Below are 24,932 nucleotides of genomic sequence, written 5' to 3' on the forward strand. Positions count from 1 at the left end.
AAGAGGATAGAAAACCCAATCTTTACCCCCTTCATCAGATCTTGCAGCTGTCTAAGGACAGCTTCACACAGGAGTTTTTAATTTGACTACCAAATCAGGTTTTCATGTTGGATTGGGATATTTAAAGAAGATAGCAAGCTGAGGGCTGAGAAGAAGCATGGATCTGACTGCTTCCCCAGTTTCACAGGGAGCAGGGAAAAAATCCCCAGGGATTCATGTATGTCTGTGTCCAAGGAAACAGATGGAATGGTGTGCCCACTGTCCTCTTCTTAACATCCATACACTTTTTAACATGAGTTGCTTCTATTGAAACAACTGCAGCGCAACACTTCAGGACAGGACCTTGGAGACTAATCTGACCACCTGAGTGCTGTTCAGAAAACAATTCCCACTGAATCCCCTCACTTTGAGCACAACAGCTGTGTAAATCTAGCATGCAAGCAGTTGGTTTGAATTACAACTTCTTCTAATTTAGAAGAAATATTCTTCTTTTTAATTAACATCCTATCTCTCTGTTTAATGAGGAACAATGATAAATAGCACATTGCTTTAACTGTTACAGTTACCAAATAATCAATCTCATGGAAATATTCCCCCAGGGAAGTACTCACTCTCTCACAATGACACGTTGGAAAAAACAGCACTGCCATGGGTGACCCATTTTTGTGTGCTTCACTCTACTGCTGGTAAAGGCTGTAGTCTTCTACAAATATGCTGAGAAATGAGGACACGTGGGAGGATGGCGATAATGCTCTGCTCCATTTCTTCTGCAGAGGTAATTATGCAGTGTCTGAAAAGCATGATATCACTGGACAGGGAGACAATTAATTTCATAATTCAATAACTCAACAATCAGGGAGAAGAACTAGATCTGACATCCTTCTTTACAAAAAAAGTTCTTCAATGCCTCAGTCCAACTTTTCAGAATTAAGTGCAGATTTAAGAGTTCTCTTTCTACAGAGGCACTGCACTAGATTAGAAATAAGGTCATTAAAAGTTTTCAGCATTCAAAGCCTTTGTTGTTATGGATCAGCACTTCATGGGCAAATTAAGACATTTCTCTGCTCTACCTGATCTCCTTCTATAGCTTTTATTTGATTAATACTTTCTTCATGTTGCTAAAACACTGTTTTGAAGGAAAACAGCAAAATATGCTGCTGCAGTAAAGCCTTGGAAAGAGTGTGCTGGACAAAAGTACCCACAGTGACTGTGAAATATAATATATGAAAAGCTTTGCTAAAGCTACTGCATGGACAATACATGGCCCCCTTTTTGCCATGATGTCTAAGTAATGGCAAAATGAATACATCTTCCATAACAGAGAAGTAAGCCTCTTTGATCACTTGGTTGTCTTGATTTGCTTGAGATCTCTCTTTAATCCTCACTCTAGCTTCTGTTTTCTTTCCACATCAAGCAAGTCAAAACACATTGATTAATCACTGCACAGTTAAACATTGATATTTAATGAGATTCCCTCCAATTAGCCTGATTTGAATGCAAGCAGTCACTCTGAAGATCCAGGTGGAACTGAATGACTCTATTACCTCCTAATCCAACTTAGAAATACCCAACACCCCATCTGAATTAGCAGTTGTTGTATGATGCATAGGAGTCTCATGTTAGAGGAAGCAACTGAATTGTACCTCTAACATCAAGGTGTGACCTTTTTTACCCAATCTTGGTCTCTGTGCTGCCTGTAGCTGAGAGAACCTTACTTTTACTTTGTTGCTCTTTCTTTTGCCATTTTCCTGGTTCTCCCCTTATACTGTTGCTGGGGGAGGAAATCACTCCTTACTTACAGCTTCTGTGAAGATTGGTAGCAGCACTGGTCTGAGAAAACCAAAGAGAAACAGTAATATTTCAAAATGTAAAGGGCTGTAGCAATGTGAAGAGGATTCCACTGATTTTTGTACTCATTGGAAATAGCATTGGTAGACAGGCTATTTGTTGAAGGAAGGGGAAGAAGCCATCTGGTTTAGTTGTTTTTTCTGTGTTTCCATGAGAATTTCTTTCAACTTTTGTGTATTCTGTCCTTTTCACTACAGACTGTCTTTCACTAGACTTAGTGCAGATTCTTTTATTCTACAGTACCAATTATCACCATTTTAAACTATCTATGTTGCTATACTCAGAGAAGTGAGCCAGAATTTTCCTGGATTTCCTTTGATTTTAACTGTAGTTAATTTTTTCCTTCCTTTTCACACCTCTTCTCCAATATACTGACTAGGAGTACTCTTCTGCAGGTTGGAAACCAAGCTGCAGTGAGGATGATTATTTGGAAACCAACCTGAAGTGAGGATGATTATTTGAAATACATTGCTATCCTCACACAGGAACCTTTGTGTTTAATGTCTACACTATATTCTGCCTGGCTGCCAGCCTGCTGAGCAGCACTCCCAGATGTAGCCAGGTTACTGTGCACCATGAGCCACTGGCTTCAGACAGTGCTACACCTTGGAAAAGAAGGTATATTAACTCAGATTCATCCCTATGGAGATGAAACCATCTAACTTTGAACTAGCTTGAAGAACTGCAAGAGTAAGCTCATCATGGCCCACAATATATCAGAGTGGTCATCAGAATTTCAGCACCTTTGCTTCCATTCTTGAGCCACTTCCCTGAATGATTCTTTTAGAACTTGCAACCTAAGCAGTAAAAAATAATGTTCAGCACTTGCACTGGCATGGCAGCTGTTCCTTGATGGTCTGCAATGACATACATGCTTGTACAGTGTGTCTCTGTGCAAATGGTGGCACATATGGGACTCTATTAGAGCCACAGACTCATTCTTTAGCAGAGCTAGGACTAAAACAATTACCAGGACTAAAACAATTACACTAAAGCAACTGTATTAGCTAGGACTAATACAATTCTCACCTTTACAGAATAGCTTACACAAAAGTGCCCAAAACCTCAATTCCTTAAGATTTTCTGAGGAGTCACGAAATGTATTTTGTAATGGCAGGTTTTATGGGAGAAGTTAAAATTTTACTTTTATCTTGCTTCTGTGGTTTGTTGTAGGGTTTTTGTCTCAGCCATTTGAAATTCATGCAGCTATCAGCAATGTCTGAAATACATTTTAGCAAACAGCTCTTTGTTGTTACAGGGGAGAAAAACAGTCAAGAAAACAAGACATCCTGATCTTTTCTGTGGTAAAGCCTGACTATAATTTGGCAAGGGTGAAAAGGTCATTCAAGAAGGTATTCTTTAGCTCAGAAGTAATGAGAGGCATGAAATGTCAGTGAACTGCCAAATACCAGCAGGTCAAGGAACACTGTGGCAAAAAATAAAAACTTGGTTTTAACCCAAGTATTTTATGTTTAAATTGTAATTGAATTTAGAAAGTGAAAATAAATGGGGGAGAGGGAGAGGAGAGACAAAGCTATATTTTACATTAAATTTACTGAGTTATTTGAAGAGTGGTATCAAAGCAAAATTGCTGGGGTTTCCCAGAACACTGTGGCCATAACAAATCTTTGTATAGGAGAACAAGCTAACCTAGCAACCCAGTTAGCTGACAAAAGCAGAAATGACAGTATCTACTGCATTTTTCACCCTTGCAAATCTCATGCCACCCTTGCACAAGGCATTCCTACCCAGTAAATGTAACCAGAGAACTGTAACTATTCTGTTATGGCTATTTCTGCCATAGCTCTCTCCTGTCGACACTCTATTCTGAAACAATTAGTAAGAGTAATTATTTCAAAACAAAGTCCATTTTATTCCAGAGCACAACATCCACATGAGGGAGTAACACTGAAGTAAAATCATTTCTGCTGTAGCAATGCTGATCAATTCTCCATGTAAATAAACCCTTTGACTCTGATACTAAATTACTTTAATACAGATGTCTCTTGAGATTAAAGTTCTGTAGTCCAAGAGAATCAATATTCCAAACCTAAGAGTGTGGCTTCAAAAAACTGCCCATAAAAGAACACAGAAAGACATTAATTCATGGATTTGTGCATCATAACTCAAGTTACGTTATGTGAAATGTAACAGAAATAACTGTAGTATTAAGCAACTCTCTCACACACATATACACTTTGGAGTGTGTTTGCTATAAAATTACTAGAAAGTTGGACGGGTGACAGGAGGAGAGGTCAACAAATGATAGGCAAATGCTACACATAGATGTATTAAAAGTTCAGTAGTTGCTGCCCTGTGCTATAGACATGCAAAGGCATAAATGTAATGCCACAACATGTCGTAGTTGTTCCTGACTGCCATAAAATCCTAAGCAATGTATTGGAAAGAAGTATTGATCCTTTTTCCTATATTTCTAGTCATTCTGTAGGATGAAGATGGGGAGAACTGTCTCTTCTAGGGAAGAAGCATTTTTCTCCCATCTCAGGATAGTACAACAGCAGCTTCCTAATTCTTTTCATGGAAGCTTGTCTTACCATAAAAATGAAAAAGAGCAGGCTCCAAGACTCTAAATCCCATGTGCAAAAATGTGCAACAATGGCATGAGGGAGAGTTTCTCTGGAGCTCTTTTCATGCATTAGCCTTCTCCTGAAGGCTTTATGAGTCCAGAAAGGGAACAGCCTCTGGTTTTCCTGCAAAGGCAGGTTAGCTTTGCATTGTTCACAAACCTGAATCATGCCAAAGTGACAGCATTTAGCTTATGAGGAAAATAATATATTGAGAATATTCTTCTTTAGTTATCAATCACCCTACAAAAAATTAAATCATTAAGAGCTGTGTTTTTCTAAGCACATTCAAATGCACAAAGCTCTTTCTGGCAACTTTCCCACCAGATTTAACATCCTACCCACACCTACCTCAGGAGTACATCTGTTCTAAAAGACTGTAGACTTTTACTTTAAGAGTGAAAAAATTATTTTCTTTCATTCTCTAAAGGGATTTGGTTACTGAAGCTGAACATTATCAAACTGATTCATTTGAACATTCAAAAACATGTTTTCCTTCTCTCCATAGCCACAAACTGAGGAAGTCTAAGAAAATCTGAGGCCCTAAGAGATGAAACTATAACACAGATGTTTTAGCCTAGGTTCATACAGCTGTCTGCACTTTTCCATTTATATATGAGTTTAAATGACAGTTCCAAGAAATTCTCATATGCAGGTAAGGGGCATTCACAAAATCACAGTAATGCATTCAATAAAACAAATGCAGATTTCTTTTATGCAGATCCATTCCATCAAACTCCTACAGTTTTTCCCTGGTTTGAAGAAAAGATACAAACTTATGTTAGTAAGAGACTGAGGGCAATAAAGCTGCAATAGAGTGCTGGTAAATCTTACTGCTCTTCTCTCACAGTGAAGAGATATGTTACATCTACAGACACTGAATGAAGCTCTCACTGCAGCCACTTGGCCTTGTTAGAAATCACCATAAACAAGTTGTGAAACCAAGAGATTTATAGGAAAACACTTGAAAAGTGTTCAAGGACTGTACATATTAAATCAATCCTGATTTATTCAACAAAGCTGTCAAAGTTATTTATACAGGGGAAGACACATACAAGACTATTTTCCAAGACTTTCATCCTTACATAACACAAACAGATGCACACTTGAAAACACCACACAGAACTTGTCTACCCCAGTGGATGCAGATTGACTCAACATCACTCTGCTTGTACCCTCACTAGGAGGGACAGAACTCAGTCCTGGTCTGAAATTCATGCACCCTTCAAATATTGTGCTCCATCTACCATATTTTTTTGCCTTTTTGCCTCTCAAAACCAAACAAGAAAATGAAAAATCTAACAGTCCACCCCACCCCCAGCAAAAAAAAACCCAAAACTAACCAAAACCCATCTGTCTGGCCCAACACCCTAAAACAGTATAAAGAAAGTAATCTGACTTCTTCTGGTACTACTGTTCAATAGACCACTTTCTACCTCATGTCCCAGTAGGGATGGCATAATGGTGGCAAAGAAAAATAGATCACCACCTTATAGATTAGTCTTCTATGGGAACTTTGGCGTCTTTTTATTTGACTAAGTACAGAATTACAGTTTTGGTCAGCAGCATTATGCATTTTGACATATCTAACCTGAAGAATACTGATGGCATGTTTTGAATCATACCGAGAAAGCAGATCAGATGACATATTTCTGACATACCTCAAACACCTGCTCTTGGACCCAAACAGAAAATAAGAGTCTTTTCTCTCAGAGATTCCATTTGGTTTCATGTGAGGAAAGAAATGTCAACAATCACAGTATAAGGAGTGACAATTTCCTGATTTGCTATCATCTAATGATAACTACAGTAAATCCTGGTGTAAGTAATTTAATGTCTTTTCTCAAAATATGTCCATTCATTTTGAGGGTCCCGCTTTGAGACATCTTAGTCATTGTGTTTGTACCACCAAGAGAAGGAGAATGAATCCTCAAAGGGCAGGTACTAAAGGCTTTGGAATACAAGGCAATGTAAAATTGCTTGCTTTGAGACTCAAGTATAGGGATGGTCAGAATGTAAAAAATTTTGAAATTTTAAGAGCGACAAGCATAAGGTGCTCAGCACTGTTAATACTAATTTTAAGTGGAAATGTAATGATACAGTGTTTCTGAATAGCAGCCTAGAAAGTCTGGAATGGAACATGTGGAGCAGGTACTGGTACAGTCTCTTTGGTGTGTTTTTCCAAACTAGTGAAACAGGGGCAACAATCTTCATGAGTTTAAACTGTTTTAAATTGGAATTAAGATTTTGCCACATTCTCAAAAGATAATGCTGTCTGTATAAATTACAGAAAATCATTTCAAATCCCCTACCCTTTATTTTGTACTGTTCATAATGTGGTTCATAAAATAAAAGTTTATGTTAATTGGCAAATAAATCCAGCTCCAATTCAAGAGAAACAGTAGCAAAGACCTTCAGGAGCTATAAATATTTTTGAAAGATGCTTGAATAACCCACAGATCAAATGAATATGCTTTTATAAAATAAAGGAAAAAATACAGGAAGAGGACACCCTGATTACCAACATCAAGAGAATCCAGAGGAGTCTATGTGGATATTCAGACTCTTAACCACTGTATTAGTTATTCCCTGTAAGAATAGAAAGATGCTGAGGTAAAGTTGATTTCTTCCTGATTGAGGACTTTGTAATCAAAGTTACTGACCTCAAAGTGTTTTAAATAGGTTGAATATCCTACAAGCAATGCAATGAAAATCCATGGAGAAAGTAAAAGGATCAGAGTAGAGATTTCATCCCTTAGAGGTGTCAATCTAAGACTGTTCTTAGATGCCAGATGAAGAGATGGAAGTGCAGCTAATGATTTTAAGTTCTTATTTCAAATTGTCCAAATCAAAATATCTCAAAACCACCCAGTTTCACCAAATAATAAAGCTTGGTGACCTCTGTGAGAAGCAAACTCTAAGGTGAAAAGAACTAAACTCGAAGTGCCTTCTAAAACAACAGACTTGTTTCCTTTGATAAATGGTTATGCTTTCTATGCTTCCAGAATGGCTTTCCATGTGTTTCCTCACATGAGCAGATTTGCTTTTCTCCAAAACTTCATTGCAATGAATATATCCTGCAAGTCATAAGGAAGGGGAATAAAAGCCAGCAGATCTTGGAATTTAGGACTCCCACAGACACAAAGTAAGTGCTATCTTAAATGTGAAGAAAAAAAGCAGAAATCTTTTCAGTTAAATTCAAAATTACTTGCACTGGCAAAGGGTCCAAGGCAGAGCTAATATATATCCATAAAAAAATCTAATTAGCTAAAACATACACTGAAATATACTCCAGCCCAAATGACAATATTCAATGTATGTACTCTATTTTCCATTTTCCAATTCTGTTAAAAAATTAACTAATTAGGTTGGCTGACAGTCCCTGAAGATAAACAGCAGTATAGATTATAGTGTTTTTAAATGGGAAATAGCATGAACATCATAAAGCAAGGAGGCTCTCCTGACTCTCTTATAGGCACAGTCTTGCCTTTCCCCATGTTGTCTACATAAACAAAGGTGATCTGATATTTATGAGCTCAGTTCATCCATTTACTAGAAAATTAAGACAGTTTTCCTTTCTAAAACATGTAACTGTCCAAATATAAGTAACTTGCATTTACTGTTGCTTGCAAAGTACTGAAAAACATTCTGAGAATCTGCACATTTTCATGTGCACAGAAAATATTGAGAAAAGACCAAGTAGAAAATCAGCATTTTGGGTGGCATGTGATAATGAAAGTAATTTCAGCTTCCATTTTACAGCTAAAAGGCAGCAGGGGTTTCAGGCTGCTTTGGATGAAATATCTTTCTTTCCCATTCACATGCTACAAGGTTCTGAGTAAAAAAGTGCAGAGTTTGCAAGTCCATGGCCAAAGAAACCTCTTGGCCTATGTCTGATAAGAGTTGCAGCTTTCTTCTTGTGAGTTTGTTCTTGGTCTGTGTTTGCCACATATTAGTGCTTGTGTTTTAGACTTCCAGATATAAGACATTCAGCTACCTTCTGCAGTGCAGAGTGAAATAGTGGTATTATGGATTTTTCATTGGTTTAATTGTCAGGATTGAATTAAAAACCTTAACAGTGGCACAAATAATGTCAAAGGTGGAGGTTTTCCCTAATAAAGTATTTTTAAAAATGCAATAAAATTTTAGGATTCTTGATTACAGTGTCCAGAATAGGAAGAAATACACTATTCTCAGTACAAAGACAAACACTGCCAAAGGAAAATGCCAGAATCAAATCTTTTCAGCTCAGAATGGAGAGCTAAGAAAATTTCAGTCCTCTTTATTCAGCATTTGAAGGCTGTCTTGTATTCCTTTCAGACTCTGGTATCATACTTCTCTTTTGGCAATGGGTGCCTGGCAGGCAGACCTGGCATGGCTTCTGGTGTAACCAAACGGGTCCTTCCAAGTTTTGGAGGTCATGGCTTTCACACAGCAAGCTCATGAACAGTAAGAACTTCTGGGGTTCTTGCCATTGGTGAATTTCCCAGTGAAAACAGCACACTAGAGAACCCCTGGACAATTGAAAGCAGTAACTGAACTTGCTGGAGTTTACCAGCCATCCCAAATTAACAGGAATCTTTCCATTCCCATCTACTATCATAGCAAGTTAGAACTTGCAACTTAGAACTAGGAAAGACCTTTATCATAATAATTTACAAGTAGGACTTTCTATCAGAGACTCCAGATATCCCCTGCACGTATGTGCAGCCCTTGACTGCCCTGATTTACAGGTGAAGCAAGAGAGGCAGAAATAGCCAGTTTACATCCTGTGTAAAGGAAAGCCTTTAAGAAGGACTTTGAAGTCACTGTAAGTGGTAAGATAAAGATTGAGCCTCAAAAACTACTGTACTATGGAGCTCTATAAAGGGCAACTTGTGATTGTCTATGATGTTACCGGATCAAGAATTTCATTTTCAGAGGTTCCCACTGCAACTTTTTCCCCACTGACACTGGACGCTTAGGCTACCTTAACATTCACCTACTGATCCTATGAGAAGTATGTGCTTCAATGCTTATGACACAAGACCTGACCTGCAGTAATGAAAGTAATAATGTTGGTTCAAGGGGCAGAAAGCCACTGAACCTTCCACTTACACAGACTGCACAGTAACAAGAACACTCAGGTCTTCACAACAGGTATTGTGCATGTAAAACTATTCCCAGTCATACGATTTTTAATTATGAATATATTCTTAAAGAGTATTTAATTCATTCTTCAAGAAGAAATGTTATCTTCACAAGAAAAATGAAACAATTAATTGAAAGGAGTTTTGGGAATTGAAACAGAAGCTGCATGCAAAATCAAGATGGAGAACAGAAGCCAGATATACAGTTTTCTTCTGGGATCATGAACCCTTCCCTAAAACTTGATCCAAGAATCCATATCACCTACATGTCAGTGGGGACCTGCAGATTTGCAGGGATACCAGTGCGAAGTTACACAAATAAAAGGATCTTCTTGCAGGAACAGGCTGGAGGCTAGAAGAGTTCCCATGATACTCATACATCTATTTAAGAACAGCAGATTGGAAAGGACTCCTGGGTCATTGAGTTCAGTCCCTTGTTTTTGTAGGCAACTATGCCATATAATCTTTTTCATATGATGGCTCTGCTTATAATCAATTAGATTTTCTTTGGTTTGGGGGTTGGGATTTTTTTTCTCTTAGGGAAGAGGTTAATAGAGTCTCATTTCTTTTAGCATCAGAAACCTTTTTAAAATCCAGAATAATGGTACACAAATAGTTTATATCCATCTGTTCTTGTGTCAGCATTTCCCTTAAATAGTACCTTTTCTAATATATTTATAGAATACAATCTTATCCATATTTTTGTTTTGCCTGAACATGCTAGTTAAGCTTTCTTACTTTTCCTTATAGGATCCTTCCAATCCTGGACAATCTGAGCACTTTTTGGTACCTGTTTCTTTTTTTAATTAAGATTTCTTAAGTAACAGGTAATCTGGCTATACTGAATATTCCTGACTTATTAAAACCATCCGCTATAATGTTTCCCAACAATGATTTTGGAAATATCTTGCACTGAAGCAGCATGAAGCCCATTTCTGTCAGACATACTAAATGGAAATTTCAGAAAAAGTCCCACTGCCTTCAGTGGCTAAGCCCTGTCTGCTTTTTGTTTTCCAATATCCAAACATCATTTTCCAGTAAAAATTTAATTTTCACCAACAATTAAAATTTTGGATAATAACAAAAGCTAGCAATATGTATTTGCACACATTTATGAAATGAGAAGCAGTAGTACTTGTACCATCTTTGGAACAAGATCTTTCTGAGATTGAATGTTAAGTTGGTTGAGTTCAAAGGCAACAATAGTACTTTCAAATTATTTGTGGAATAAATTATTTGAGCAAAATTTGTAACAATATATATAGAATATTCATCCCAAATAAGAATTTTAAAACTCCATTGTAGCTCACATGAAAGAATTCAGCCTTATCTCACTGCTGGATGCTATATTTGGCATGAATTCCAAATTTGCAACAAGGTGGAGTGTTTGATCAAAATATCCAGAAAATTTACATGGGTAGCCAAAGTCAATCTTTTTGGCAAAACACACAGATAACGTTTCTCTCACATGGCTCTGGTATTTTGGATAACTTGCAGTATCAAAGGAAAAGTGTGTATTCAATGCACTGGAAGCAGTAAGTCATTAAAAGGTGTTTTCTGAAGGAATAAGTAAGCATAGAAGACATAGGATTTGAGGCTGCAAATAGTCTTTTTTAGTACACTCATAGTACAAATCCTGGAAATTTAAAATTGTGCCTCCATCTGCTACACTGCCCACTCTTTTGAAAGTGGCAGCTGATACTTCATACTGACGGATACTTGATACATACGGAAATGATACACATTTCTGATTCTGCTGAAAACTGCGCTCTTTGGACTAGGTCCTAAACTAGGGCACCTCAAAACACTCATAACACACAAACAAGCTCGTAAGCATGCTTAGTATCTTCATATATTGCATATACTTGTTGAGAACAATAGAAGAATAATCCAGCTACAGGATTCATCTAATGATGAACGCTCATTTATGAGCATTTCTCTTTTTCAACCATGTTCCAGTTTTGGAACATGGACTTAATTGATTTGTAACATTTTTATGGCCAACTCATGCTTCCAGAGTAATGGCACTAATCATACTGTAAATCAGAACTGGTCCTGTATTTACTAGATGTGCTTGCAAAAATCTTTGAACATTTTTAAAAGACAGATTCTTAAGCTGGAAGTCTTCCCATGTTTCCTTCTTGGTAACCCTATGTAATCAATACATGGGATTAAAAACGTCACACTTTCTTCTAAAATCAAGTTGTATTTGTTATTGATGCAATTGCTAATGCTTACATTTCTATCAGTCAGAAGGAGTCTCCATTTAACAGCAGTGATGATCCAGCTCTCTCTTGGTCCTCAAAAAGTGCTGAGGTAAATTAGCTGTCAAGATAAAATAGACATGTGTTCAACAAAAACTAGTTCTAATCTTACAACTATGTTTTTACTGCAATTATAATTACTGCAAGACATTAATTTATCAGTACTTCCAACATGAAAAAGGAAGGGTATGTAGACAAATTATTATTGTCAAATATCAATCAATTTAAAAAATAGTATCAAGAAACCCATTTTTGTGTAATTACTGAAAGTCATGTGGAATTTCCAATATTATCTGTAACTAAGTCTAGTCCTTCTCTAAGGTCTTATACTAAAATGTGATTGAACTGGGAGGATTGGGAAAGTGACAGCTTATGTGCCTTGGCTGTTGGTGTGTCTCAGCACAACTTTGATATAAAGCAAGCCAACTCTAACCCCAGCTTTCAGGAACTGGGCAGTGAAAGAAGAACAAATAGTTTCAGCTTCAGCTTATCCAGGAACTCAAGAGGAATGAGTTATGCTGTCAGTGAAAATTGCTTAAGCCAAGCAAATTTAATTTTTCATCTGTGTTTGAGTGCAGACATGCACAAACTTGGCACACAAAAGGCACAGGAAGTGTATGCTATTTCATGAATATATCATCAGCAGTAGCAGTGAGATACCCCTAAAAGCAATTTGTGGGTGCTTTAAATACACTCCAGCACTTGATCAGAACAGGACTGAAAGGCAGAATGATATAAAATCAATCAGTGACACCCTTCTGTCCCTCCTTGAAGTCTGATTTCAGTGGGATCAGAGTCAAGACAGTCCATGGCATAGTTGAAATCTGTAAGATTCAGATCTGTCTGGACTACTGCTGCATTAGTCATGGATCTCTCTGGCCTCCCTTCCTTCCTCCTCTTCTGTGCCCACCCTGCCAGACCTTGTGTTACTGTTCCAAAGGTGCTTCTGCTTTAAAAAATGACCTATGAGTCTGTTTGCTTTTCCAAAGGCATGGCTCTTACTGCAATCAAATCCTCCAAATCCATTAGAACAGAACTGAATCTCTTAGAAGCCAAAGACTACTCCTGAATTTCCATCGTTCCCTGAAGCAAGCACCAGAGACCAGCAAAGAAACATTTCTCACCTCAAAAGAACTGGCCAGGGAAGGGAGACCGTACATACCACAAATTGTCAGAAGACTCAAATCTCTACTACTTACACTATGGGAAGGAAGAGGGGAAAGAAGAGCAAACTGCTTCCTAGCATGAGAAGATGATTAGAGACTAAGAAGAGAAGGCTTGATGCTTAGCTAGGTTAATCATCTCTGATTAAAGCATTTGGATGTACAGTCCAATGAATTCTGAGTGTGTCTGCCCATTTTCATGTCCAGCTCTGACTAAGGTTACATCATTTTAGCACAGCTGTCCAGTGGAAACTGTGCTGCACGGCAGCAATAAAAAAACAAAGCCCCCGAGCTTTCCAGTCACTTGGGCCAAATGTGCCAATTCCAACCCAGACAGAAATAGGCTGATTTTGCATGGGAGGGAGGCATTAATTCTGTATATTAACAGATCACATCTCACACTTCACATGGCTGTAAAATAATGTTATTAATTTATTTAGGGCGCTATGTTATTTGATTCAAGAAAAAATGCATTTTGATTCTATTTATATAATGCTTGTTTGTTGGTACACTGAGTACCTTTAAGCAAAGAACCAAATTATTCTCAGACCAAAAATAATTAACTAGGACATCTTTTTTGATGAATATGCTCTCTTGTTGCCAAATGTTTCACATTTGAAGTAATGGCTTAAATCTTGGCCGTGCTTCCTAGGTAAGTCTATTCTCATAACCTCTTTAGAAAATATTTTCAATCAGTCCTTTTACTGTATTATAACTTCACATGTAGTTGTGATACCAGATATTTGATATTTGACCACAAAATTCAAGGTTTCATTGTGGACTTCTCATTATGTAGGTGCATTTGAATATAGGGGTTTGGTTTGGCATCCCCTGCTATTTTTTCTTAAACCAATTGTCTTGCTTGTTTTATTTTAAAGGTACTTCCCTACTTTTATTTTTGTAGGCACAGGGTAAAGCAAAAAGGAAGTAACATTGTCAGAAATAATGACAAATGCAATTAAATGCTGTCATGAGGGAAAAAAATGAAGAATCTCTGTTTCAGGTTTTCTCTTTCCTTTTGTATTTAAACTGAAAATATCTGTTAATTGAACAATTTGGCTAATGTCAGTGACCAGAAGCAGCTGAGTACTGCATGCAATAAAATAATGAATGTAAAGCTGACTTCCATGCAAAATAACCAGCAAAACTCATACTCCACTTTAGCTCTTAAAACAGGACTTACATGAAATTCAAAGGGTACATCAGTTTATGGAAATAGTTCAAGAGCTGTCTACTTCCTTTAAAAATACAGGGGACAAAAAAATCAAAATCCTATTTAATTCTTTTGTCATTTATAATTTTACCACCATGTTACTTTGACTTCAGAGAGACAGAGGAACAGCCAAGCTGGAGTCTGCAACTCTAGACAGCATCGTCACAGTAATGGAAACATAGTGCAAAACAGAAGTACTAACCTGAGAGATCATTGTATCAGGGAGCTCTCATACAGACTTAAGAACTCCTGGTCAAGGCTCTACAGATCCCTTTTGCAGTTGCTGACAATTAAAAAAAATACAGAATAACAATCTAAAACAATTCAAGTCTTCAATTTTTAGCAAATCAAAAGGATGATGTGCTTAATTTGTTTTTGTTTCATTTATTTTTGCTTAATTTATTTTCAAAACAATGGTTTCAAAAGCATACTTTCAAATATTTCATGTGTTTCTTTTTCTGTCTGAAAAAACTTTGTTTCAAAGTGTTTCAAATACAAAACTTTAGAAATAAGAGACTACTTATTTTGAACAGAAAACCTCACCTACAGTAGTATATATTTATGAAATGCTTTCTTTCACAGTTTTATGAGCAAAGTTCTGACCAAGACATTTTTTAAACTGTTTCATTTTCACTTACTCCTTTCTGTAAATGCACAGTATCAAAATGTCAATATTTAGGTCCAAAAACCATTAAAGAGTGCCAAGATGAATGGATTCCACTCTATAACTTGACAAGTCACTTGCCTCTCCCAAATTTGTATTTAATGCAGCAAGTATTTGCTCTCTTGCATTACACACAGAGTTTGAATAGGCACTTTGGATCTGTAGAGTCAGACTGAGAAGTGGAAACCTGTCAGAGAACTTAGACAGAACTATAGGAGAGAATCATAGAAACATTTACATTGGAAAAGACCCTTAGGATCATTGAGTCTGACTATTAAGCAGTACTGTAATGCCTTTGGCAGATTTCAAAATCTCTGCTCCAAGAGAAAGCATACAATGAAGGAGAAATTTTGAAAGACAGCAAGAGTGTGTGTCATTCATGCATATAAAGAAACTGCTTCATTCACACCATGCCTTCTGAATTTCTAATACTGCAATAAACAGCTAATGGCATAACTCTATCTGTAGCTGTAACCTCACAACAAAAATGAAATGTAGTTATACTCATTGTTACCACATGCCTTTACTTACTTGGACAAGACAAAACAAAACGATTTATTAGTTTCAATTAGCTGCTGCTTCTCTCCATGACTACCAATATTTAGCTGACTGTACCCCACAGCTCCATCTTCAGCTTCATTCATCCAACAGACACTGGAGTGAAAAATACTGCTTTTGCTTTAACTGGCGCAACCCCTACCTTAAACTAGATATTTAAAAATGCTTTGTCTTCTTCTGTCAATGAAGAGATAATCTATTACAGCGCAGGCTCTGCAAATGTTACTCAGCAAAACCAAGGTGATAGATAGCTTTATTTATTTAGCAATTATTCAAAATAATTGACTGGTTTTGGAGCACCAACACCACTGACTGTCACTGGGATTTAGACAAAAAAGAATACTAGGGGGAACTCCATTTTGACTGTTTTTTTTTTTTTTTTTTCTGCTATGCTACAGAGTAATTTTGAATCTTTTGGGGGGATGGGGGAGAAATGTGCAGAAAATATGAGGAAAGTCAAGAAAAATAAATTAACAAACAAACAAGAACAAAAGTCCCATGAGATATTTAAAGAAAGCAAGCTACTTTGGGAATAGCTGTTCTGAACAATTACTTATTTGAAAGTTTTTTAATACCACATTCCAAAGTTATCATTTAAATGTCTCCTTCCAGTTCTAAGAGAACAAAAACCTGCATCACAACACCCACCTAAATAAATCTGCCAGAGAAGCCAGGGATTGCATAAGCTGCAGATATTTTCCCTTCCTGGCAAGGTGGCTGCACAATTCTAAGAGCATGTGCAGACAGCATTTTTTTCCAGTGTCTGCCTCCTTGATGTAAGAAAACCCCCAGTGCCCTACCCATGCAGATTCTCCTTGATAGTGCCCAAGTGATGCCTTGCAACTGCTGAAAAATGCCCAGGGAAGATGCTCAGATCTGTGAATGTGTCATCATGCCTCCTTCAGTTTGTTATCTACATTCAGGAAAGGGACAGGCCTTGATCTACTTTATGAATCAATTTAAAAAACAATCAAAACCACCATACTACAAAAAAAACTTCATCAAAAAAACAATCAAACAAAAAAATCAAACAAAAAAAACCCCAAAAAACTTACAAATTAATCCTACTACCATCACTTGTCTATGTTTTGTGAGGTTTTGAGGCATTTTGCAAGTTACTGTTATATTATCATTTGGATGGCCTAGGCAGAGAAAAAACAACCATACCTCTGGCTTAATTCCTTTGTTAAAAAGGAAAATATATTTATGCCCAAATTAGTACATTGCTAAATCAAAAGATAACATCTGTAGGAAATTTAAATGGAAAGTAACATGTGTCTATCAGAAAAAAAGTAATTTGTAATAAGTTTATTATCAGGAGCTCAGGCAAACACCCGCATTATACTTTTTAAGAGAACACTTTAAACATGGAATACATCACTAAGCCACAATGTATGCACACCCTTTCTTAGATAATGGAATGTCCTTTGCAATCAGCAGGTTTAAGTCCTCTCTACACCATTCACACTTTCATTGATCGAGTCTACTCATGGTTTACAGATGTGAGAAAACTTTTCCAAGTGTGAGTGCCACAGTACTCATTTCCATGTTTTACACTTTACACATGCAGCAGTCTGATACTGCGCGGATGCTGCTGAGCATTTACTTTTGCAGCTCCTCAAAACAGCCTGCTCTGAGAGACAGCAGAATTTGTCCATCTCTCCCTCCATGTGGGAAAGGGATACAGATGCCATTCCTACAAAGCTACAGGTCATATGAAATTTAACCCTAAAAGGCAAAGATAATCCAAAGCAAAGAAATCTTGTGTCCACTTAGATGCCCAAAAAACAAAGTTTCTATGTGTGATTCAGCAACTGATCAAAATAATTGTTTTGTTGCTGTTTTGAAGGTTAACATTGCTGATATACAGAGACTACATGTAGCCCAGTGACATGCAACTTCAATATTTTGTGAAGAGAAATCTAAATGCTGGCTCTCTTCTTATTTCAATCAGTAGCTAATAATAAGTTCTTTCTTTTCTGTCTAACGAGATCCTTCCCTTTGTCCTTCCCCAGCTGCAGGAAAATATGGCTGGGATGTGGGTGTTTTATTTCATTCTGTAACAGGTCTAAAAGAGTGCAATTGCTGTGCTCTTAGATATTCAGATTAATAAATCTGTCAAGATTTTTAAATTCCATGGGGATGTTTTTTTCATATTACTATTTTTTGTACAAGGCAAAGAACAAAGAAGACTTCATCTAGCTTAAGAAATATATGAATTATTGTAAAACAAAAAAAAAAAAAACCCAAACATAAATCTCACCTTTGCCACTGGCACGTGTCTGTACTGAGGATGCAGCTATTATGGAAGCTGATGAAATCAGCAACAGCTGCAGCCTTTGCCCACTGAGGGTTTAGAATTTGACACTTGTGACAGACAGCCAGTGAATGAAAGGGTTACACCGCCCTATGGCATTTGCTGGATCAGCTGCTGTTCCCATGAAAGCAAACAGTGGTGAGGCCAGCAAGCTTTGAACTGTGCCACTTCCACCAGAGACCTGGGAAAGGGGTTCTGCTAATGGTGACAGGAGGGAGCACTGCTAGAATATGGCTGGGAACAAGTCTGATATACCACTGAGGTCTTTCCATATGATGTTTCCTTCATGTATGTACACTTCTAGATAGAAGAAAAATCTATAGCAGCCATACAAAAATCAGAATCTGGTTTTAACACATAATTATTAGCTCTAAGTGCTAAATCAACATCATTAAATACTATTCCATTTTTATCATGCAACAGATACCCTTTCAGTTGCTTTTTTAAGAAACATTTTTTTTGCCTTAAGTTCTTGTGTTTGGTCTGTAGCCAGAGGAAATTATTTTGGGAAAGTGTAAGGCCACTTGGACAAGAGATCCCTGGGAAAGTGGAGTTAAAAAAAAAAGAGGTGTTGTCACTTGTCACTTCAGAAAAAATATTGCTTTCCTTCACTCTTTTCTTGCTTACAAGCATATCTTCAAAACCTGGGTTAGAAGACAAACTCTATAGATTACCTTTTTTATTATGTAAGAATGTCCAGGATTTTCTCTCATAAGAAAAAGCACAACTTTTGGAGATGATCACCAAACAACCCAGACTACGACTTTTCCATCATGGAGTATTTTGCACCTATCTAACATGTCGCTACTGTATATATAATTTAGAATTAGCATTGCATTTCACTCACAGAGGGTTTACTATGCATGGTAACAGCCTATTAAGATAACAGAAGCTTCCCAGACAAAGATCTCTTCCATATCCACCACTATATTACAATTCTATCACACCAAAGAAATTCAACAGTTTCTTCACAGAAAGAGAGCAAAAGGAATCACATGTCTGAAAAGTATTTTCATTTCCTCAGACTAACCACACATACCTTCTATCACCTGTTTGCCCCTAGCACACGTAGCACAGAGTTTCAGCTACAGTCAATACAGTGTAATTCAAATTTACCTTGACTGTACCAGATATCAGTTTTCAAAAACCATCTAAAGATTTAAGTGCCACTTAATCCTCCCCAGGTTTTTATAAACACTGTGCCTGGAATATCTTCCTTTATGGGCTATTCTAAACCAACAAGGAAAAGAATGCAAAATATTTCTGTTTCTTACCCAGAAGACACAGAGTGCCTAGTTAGTCCTTCTGCAAAAAGGGTCAGCTTGATGCCTTCACTTGGTGGCATCTGTGGCATTTAGACACAAGGAAGAAGTTGTCCATACCTTTTAACCACCTGACAGTAATTTGTTTTGCTGGGGCTAAAGAATCGCAGTTCAGTGTAGATAAGGGCATCAGGCTCTCAGAGGTTTAAATAGACAAGGAATCTCTGACATGGAAGGGATTTCAGTGCAAGCAAGGAAGGATGAAGGTCCAAGACAGATCCAGGCATATGAGCATCTTACTCTTTCTACTGTTTTTCTAGCACATGTGAAAAGGGTAAGTCCCCTTAAGTGGTTCCTAGTGACAGACCTACCTCCTCCCACAGTGAAGGGTCTCACAGGTGTCCAAGTGGACAAACCAATACAACTGGGAAAGGCTCCCCTGTTATCCCCCAGCAACTGGTACACATGGCTCTGTCCATAGCACTATTTATTTTCTAACTGTGCCACAATATTACATAATTCCCCTTACTAACAATCTGATATTGCCCTTAAATATAATTTTCCTACATGCTCAGTTCTGTGGTTCAGACTCAGCAGTGAACATCCATATCTAAGTGTACCTGCACTGCAGCTGTGATAGAAGATCTGCAAATAACCCCAATGCACATAAGTTCAGGTACTTTTCTCTCCTAAAGACTCACTGGTTTAACTATATATTCAGTGACATTTTCACTATTGTAATGATTCCATAAGCACATTTTTAGGATTCTTGCCAGGGCTTTTCCTACACTAAGTGCTTGTATAAATAATTTTTGTGTATGCTAATTTTTATAGTAAACTTTTTAGTGTACTATTCTTTCTGACTGCCTGATGCTCAGGAATGGCTGTCCTACACTGAGGTTTTTTTTTTCTATGAGGCTTTTCAGTAACACAAAAATTATATCCAGATGCATTGACTCAGTGTTTGTTTTGTCAGCTTCCCCCCTACCTTAATCATGCCTTTATACACATCACTGTGCACAAATATAAACTCCAGGTGTATGTCAGAGTACATGCCACAGGCTACTTTACAAGCCTACAATTATGGATGTGATCAGGTATCCTGCACTTTGGCTCACAGACCAGGATATTTCACCCAAAGAGCAGTGGATATTTGGTGAGGCCCACAGATTATTATCTGGAAAAAATATCAGCCAAGAAGGGTTATAGTAGTGGCCCATAAAATCATGACTGTTACAGGGAAATTATGATAGTTCTTCATTGTCTCTTCCACACAAGAATTATAGGGCAAAGTTGTTGCTCAAATTCAAATTCTTTGGGTGGCTCTGGCAGCAATAATAAAAGTTAAAGCATTTGGGAAAACCATAATCTCTTTCAGAAATACATGCACAATGTGCTAGAAGCTCTCTGGAGAAAACTGGTAAGATTCTGCCCAGTCACTACATAGAAACGGTTTCTTACAGATTTTCTTTCATTTAAGGGAGTGAGACTCCAAGAAATAGGTAATATTACACAGACTCAAGTGCTCAACAGGTGCAAACTGAATTTTACTTGTGAGAAAGAGCTTAAAAATGGCTTAATCAGGTAGGAAGACTGTGCACATCATGAAAAAATATATGAGGAAGCTCGGAGTACAAGCTGCAAGAAGTCAGCTGTATTGAAATAGTTGTATTTGGGATCAGTTACAAACAAGAATGGCAAAATGCATGTCATTGCCTAATTTACGTCTTGCAAGTAGTTGGACAAAAATAATCAAATACAGATAAGCAAGCATTGAGCCCACAGGAAAAAAAAAAAAAAAAAAAAAAATAGCCAGCCAGCAAGCCCCTCCCCAATGCCAGATATTCTGCTCATTGACAGAGAGCAGGTAGCTCAGTATTGGAGCCTTCCACAGCAGTCAAAGCCCTTTATACACCTGAACATGTACAATAAGATCTGGCCCATGTCTCCATAGTTCTTTATAGAAACATTTTTCCCCCTCATTTCACCACTATTTCAGACATTTTAAGTTATTTCAGATTTTACTCCACAGAGTGCAATAGCAAATGCAACATTTCATTTGTATTCTCAGGTAGCACAAAGCATATTTTGTGATGCATGCAACAGAGAAAATGAGAGCAACAAAATGGTGGGGAAACAGTGGGGAAACTTCCTCCCTTAACTAAAGGGAGGAAGATAAATAAGAAATAAAAAAACCCTTCCAAACAAACAGATGGACAAACCATTGGAATTACCAGCCTTTTGCCTAATTTACATTCAGTTCTTTCATAACTACAGATTTGAGACTTTACATTGCTTCAATTTCTATATGATTGTTTATCCCTCATTTTCCTCTTTGGATTTTGTATGAAGACTTCCTTCTCTCTGAAAGGAATCCTTAAGGGAATAGCTGCCCTTCTTTTAAACTATCCAGAACTGTGATCTACAGTTACAGTCTCCATCACATGGGCAATAAGAACCTAGATTTATATTTTGCTCATTGGTGGTCCTAAAAAGTCAACAAGAATCAATGTTCTCTCTTTGGTCTCCTTTCTTCTCTTTGCAGAGGCACCTTCTAGGTGCTGTGGAACAGGCTTGCTCTCACAGACCCTGAGATGTGACCCCCCCTCTGTATGGCCTGCATGTTTTTCTCAGGCCATAGTGATCCTTCTGAATCCTTGCAGCAAAGAACAACACCCCTGCAACTCCCCTGCAACACATGTGCAGCCCAAATCTCTCTTTTCAATGACTCTTTATTGCTTCTTTAACTGTATTTACACTAATTTTCATTTACTACCCATTCTCCTGTGAGTACATATCACCTCTCCCTTATAAAATATTAAAGCATCAGTTTTAAGTGAATAAAAAAATTGAATTTCAGATACAACTGAAGGTTTAAATAGATAGACAACATAAGTTTGAACAGGGGATGAGAAGGATTCTCCAAAGAAATGTCTAAATTTATGACATAAATAAAGATGCAACAAGTTTCAGTTTTTTAAAAAAATGTTTCCCTTGCCAATGTTTAACTGGCAACAGTCAAACTACGAGACAGTTCACTTAAACAAAAAAATGTCTACATTATATTGTTCTGCTAAGGATGTCTACAAGCAGTAACACACATGCACACAGTAACTCTGAACCACAGCAACTTATAATTTAATTTATTCTTCAAATTAAGAGAGTATTGGATCATGATTCACAACCAAATATAGGGTTCTGTAAAAAATTTTTATAATTGTTTGTTATCTTCTGATACTGGCCCTGATTCCCCATTTTACACCTGTATGCTTCACAATTAGGATATAATGTGAAAAGCCTGGTTTTGCAGTACCCCACTCACCTACTGGAAGTCTGCACATTAGGTAAGACCCAGGACTTGCACACCAATCTGTCGCAGTGCCTCCCCAAATGTCAGCTAGCCCAGTGTCCTTGGCACTGCAGGCAGCAAGGGCCACGTTCACATGCCACTGCGGGCAAGAACTATGGCCTGTGGGCCCGAAGCTGCCAGACTGGGAGAGATGCAGAGCGATGTTGACAAAAGTGAGGAGTGGTCCTTTTAGGGGTATCCATGTTCCGAGTTTATTAGCAGCCTTAGGAGACAACTGTAACTTGAAGGGAGATAAGCCCCAAAAGACCCTGAGCACTGTGTGCACGGCCTTTTATATGGGGGAGGAACAAGGGGAGGGAACAACAGTCAACCAATGGGATGACAACTGGGGGTGAAAACCGAGGTGACAAGCAGGGAAAACATCCAATGGGGTGAGAGGGAGGGAGGGGACCCCCGGGGACCAGCCTATCACCCGAGGCCCTGGGTAGAACTTTCTAGGTGAAAGGGAGGGGCCTCAGAGTAACAGACAGGCCCCAGGGAGGGGTCAGGGGAGTGACACAGCATAAATGAACCAATAGGGTAGAGGGAGGGATGACTGGCAGATGGAGGGGGGAGGAGAAGAAGGGAGGCCGGACTATTTAACATAAAGAGGGGGAGAAGGAGCAACCATAAGTTGGGGGGAGGGGGGAACAGGGAACTTAAAACACACCCCAACACCTAGCCTGCTTTCTTCTCTTGCTAAAAGCATCAACATGCTATCAGTAGAATCAAACTTATTACCCATAAGGTTATTAAGTTTCTCTCCTAACATCTATTTTCTTAACTTACTGGGATAGTAATCTGATTTTTGGAGGGGTGAAATCACTTCAGGAAGAAGATGAAAAGTAAAAGGTAGGGGGAAATGTCATTTAGAAATTGTAACTTTTTTTTTTCTGAGTATTATGGGATTTATCTGATTTTTGTGATACTGAAAGACAATGTGAAATGGGACAGTGTTTCTCTAATATCTTAAAAGATAATTTCAAAAAGACCTTTGGCACATATTTTTTTTTCCAAGAGACACATTATTCTTTATTAACAGCTCTACCAACAAAGGGCATAAACTGGAAACAATAGGCAACTGAAACAGATGAAGAACATGGACATGGGAGACAACAGAAAAAAACCACACTTTAAAAAATTATGTTCATGTGAGAGGAAGTAATGTGAAACATGAGGATTGAATACATAGGAAAACCTGGAAATGTTAATGCTGAATTATTTACAAAGAAAAATAAATACTGAGTGTGGCTGGAGAGCTCATAGGAATAACTTGGGCCTTTTAGTTCAGAAATTATCCCTGAACAGATCAGTGTTCAAAATTACTTAAGTGACTTTTTAATATGGGTATATTCCACTTTATAGACTGGACACAAAATTTTCATAATCCCAATGGCTCTAAGTACCTACTGCTCAAAGCATGTAATGTCATTTAGTTTGATACTGATTCTCACACTGTATAACTTCCAGTGCGACACAGAAGCCTCTAAAGTTGACTGTACAGATGTTTCAACACAAATAGATTAGTTGAAATCCTTCTGCAAATAAAGAATTTATATGACAGCAAACTCTGCTTTTTGTCAATCCAAATTTTGACTTTTTATTCATTTGCCTCTTCTTCTTTGTAATGTGCTTTTACATACTTCTGAAGGCTTTTACATACACTGAAGGCTTTTAGTGTTCCCCATAAACTTTCTCTTTCAACCAAACTACCCAATCTCTCCTACATTTCTCATAGGTAAGAAGTCCCAGACCACTGTGATCCTTCTCTGCTGTATTCTGACTACTCTGCCTCTGTAGAATCATATCTTTAGAAGCTGGGTGCCTGAAGTGGGCCCTTGTCAGCTCTGTGGAGAATATGAACAGTTTCTTATGCAGAAAGACATCTTCTTGCAGAAACAGTCATGTTTCTGTGTTTTATGTGACCTAACAAATGCAAGCAGAGAGAAGGTGGCACCCCAAATATTCAGATGATAAAAGCCAGAATTGGTCTTTTTTAGTTGAAATAAATTAATTTTCTGTCTCTGGATATATGGGTTTTGTTTGTTCAACTGTGTCATTAAGCACCAATTGAATGACAGTGAATAATCAATCAATACGAACACACTGAACCCATTTCACTGCTGCATATGTATCAGTTGCTGAGCAAAAATCCAAATACTCCACCTAAAAAACAGCAGGGTGTTTAATAGTTGGGGAGCTAAATTAAGAGCTACAAGCCACCTCTCTAATGACTCACTATGAAGATTTTTTACATCAACCCATTATAGCACAGCTGCATATGTACATGCATACAATAAAAAACCCACACTCCCCAATGCTAAATCAAACATATGGAAGCAACACTCAAAACCTATGTTCATTCTTATTAAAAGATCACAGATTCTTTCCTCATATATAGTATAATTTATTCTCAATTGTCTTAGGAATGTGGAAAATATGATGACATGAAATGTAATTTGGGAGCATTAAGAAAGTTAAATGTTTATATTCAGTAAACACCCTTGATCCTTCTGTACCCAGTGTGCACAGTGCGTAGTATTTTAAAGCAACAGATTTAAATATAATTGCATTACCATT

The 24,932-nt window shown here is 37.6% G+C and overlaps 1 long non-coding RNA gene across 1 annotated transcript in view; it reads right to left on the minus strand.

Moving 5' to 3' along the window:
• The window catches only part of LOC144248658 (uncharacterized), a 146,036-nt gene that overhangs the window by 113,475 nt on the left and 7,629 nt on the right, over positions 1–24,932 (minus strand). The window contains exon 2 of the long non-coding RNA XR_013341972.1: positions 11,801–11,887. This is a non-coding gene — a long non-coding RNA (uncharacterized LOC144248658). The remainder of the gene's footprint in view (positions 1–11,800; positions 11,888–24,932) is intronic.

This window comes from Lonchura striata, chromosome 2 (genome assembly GCF_046129695.1).
Source record: "Lonchura striata isolate bLonStr1 chromosome 2, bLonStr1.mat, whole genome shotgun sequence".
Taxonomy (NCBI): domain Eukaryota; kingdom Metazoa; phylum Chordata; class Aves; order Passeriformes; family Estrildidae; genus Lonchura; species Lonchura striata.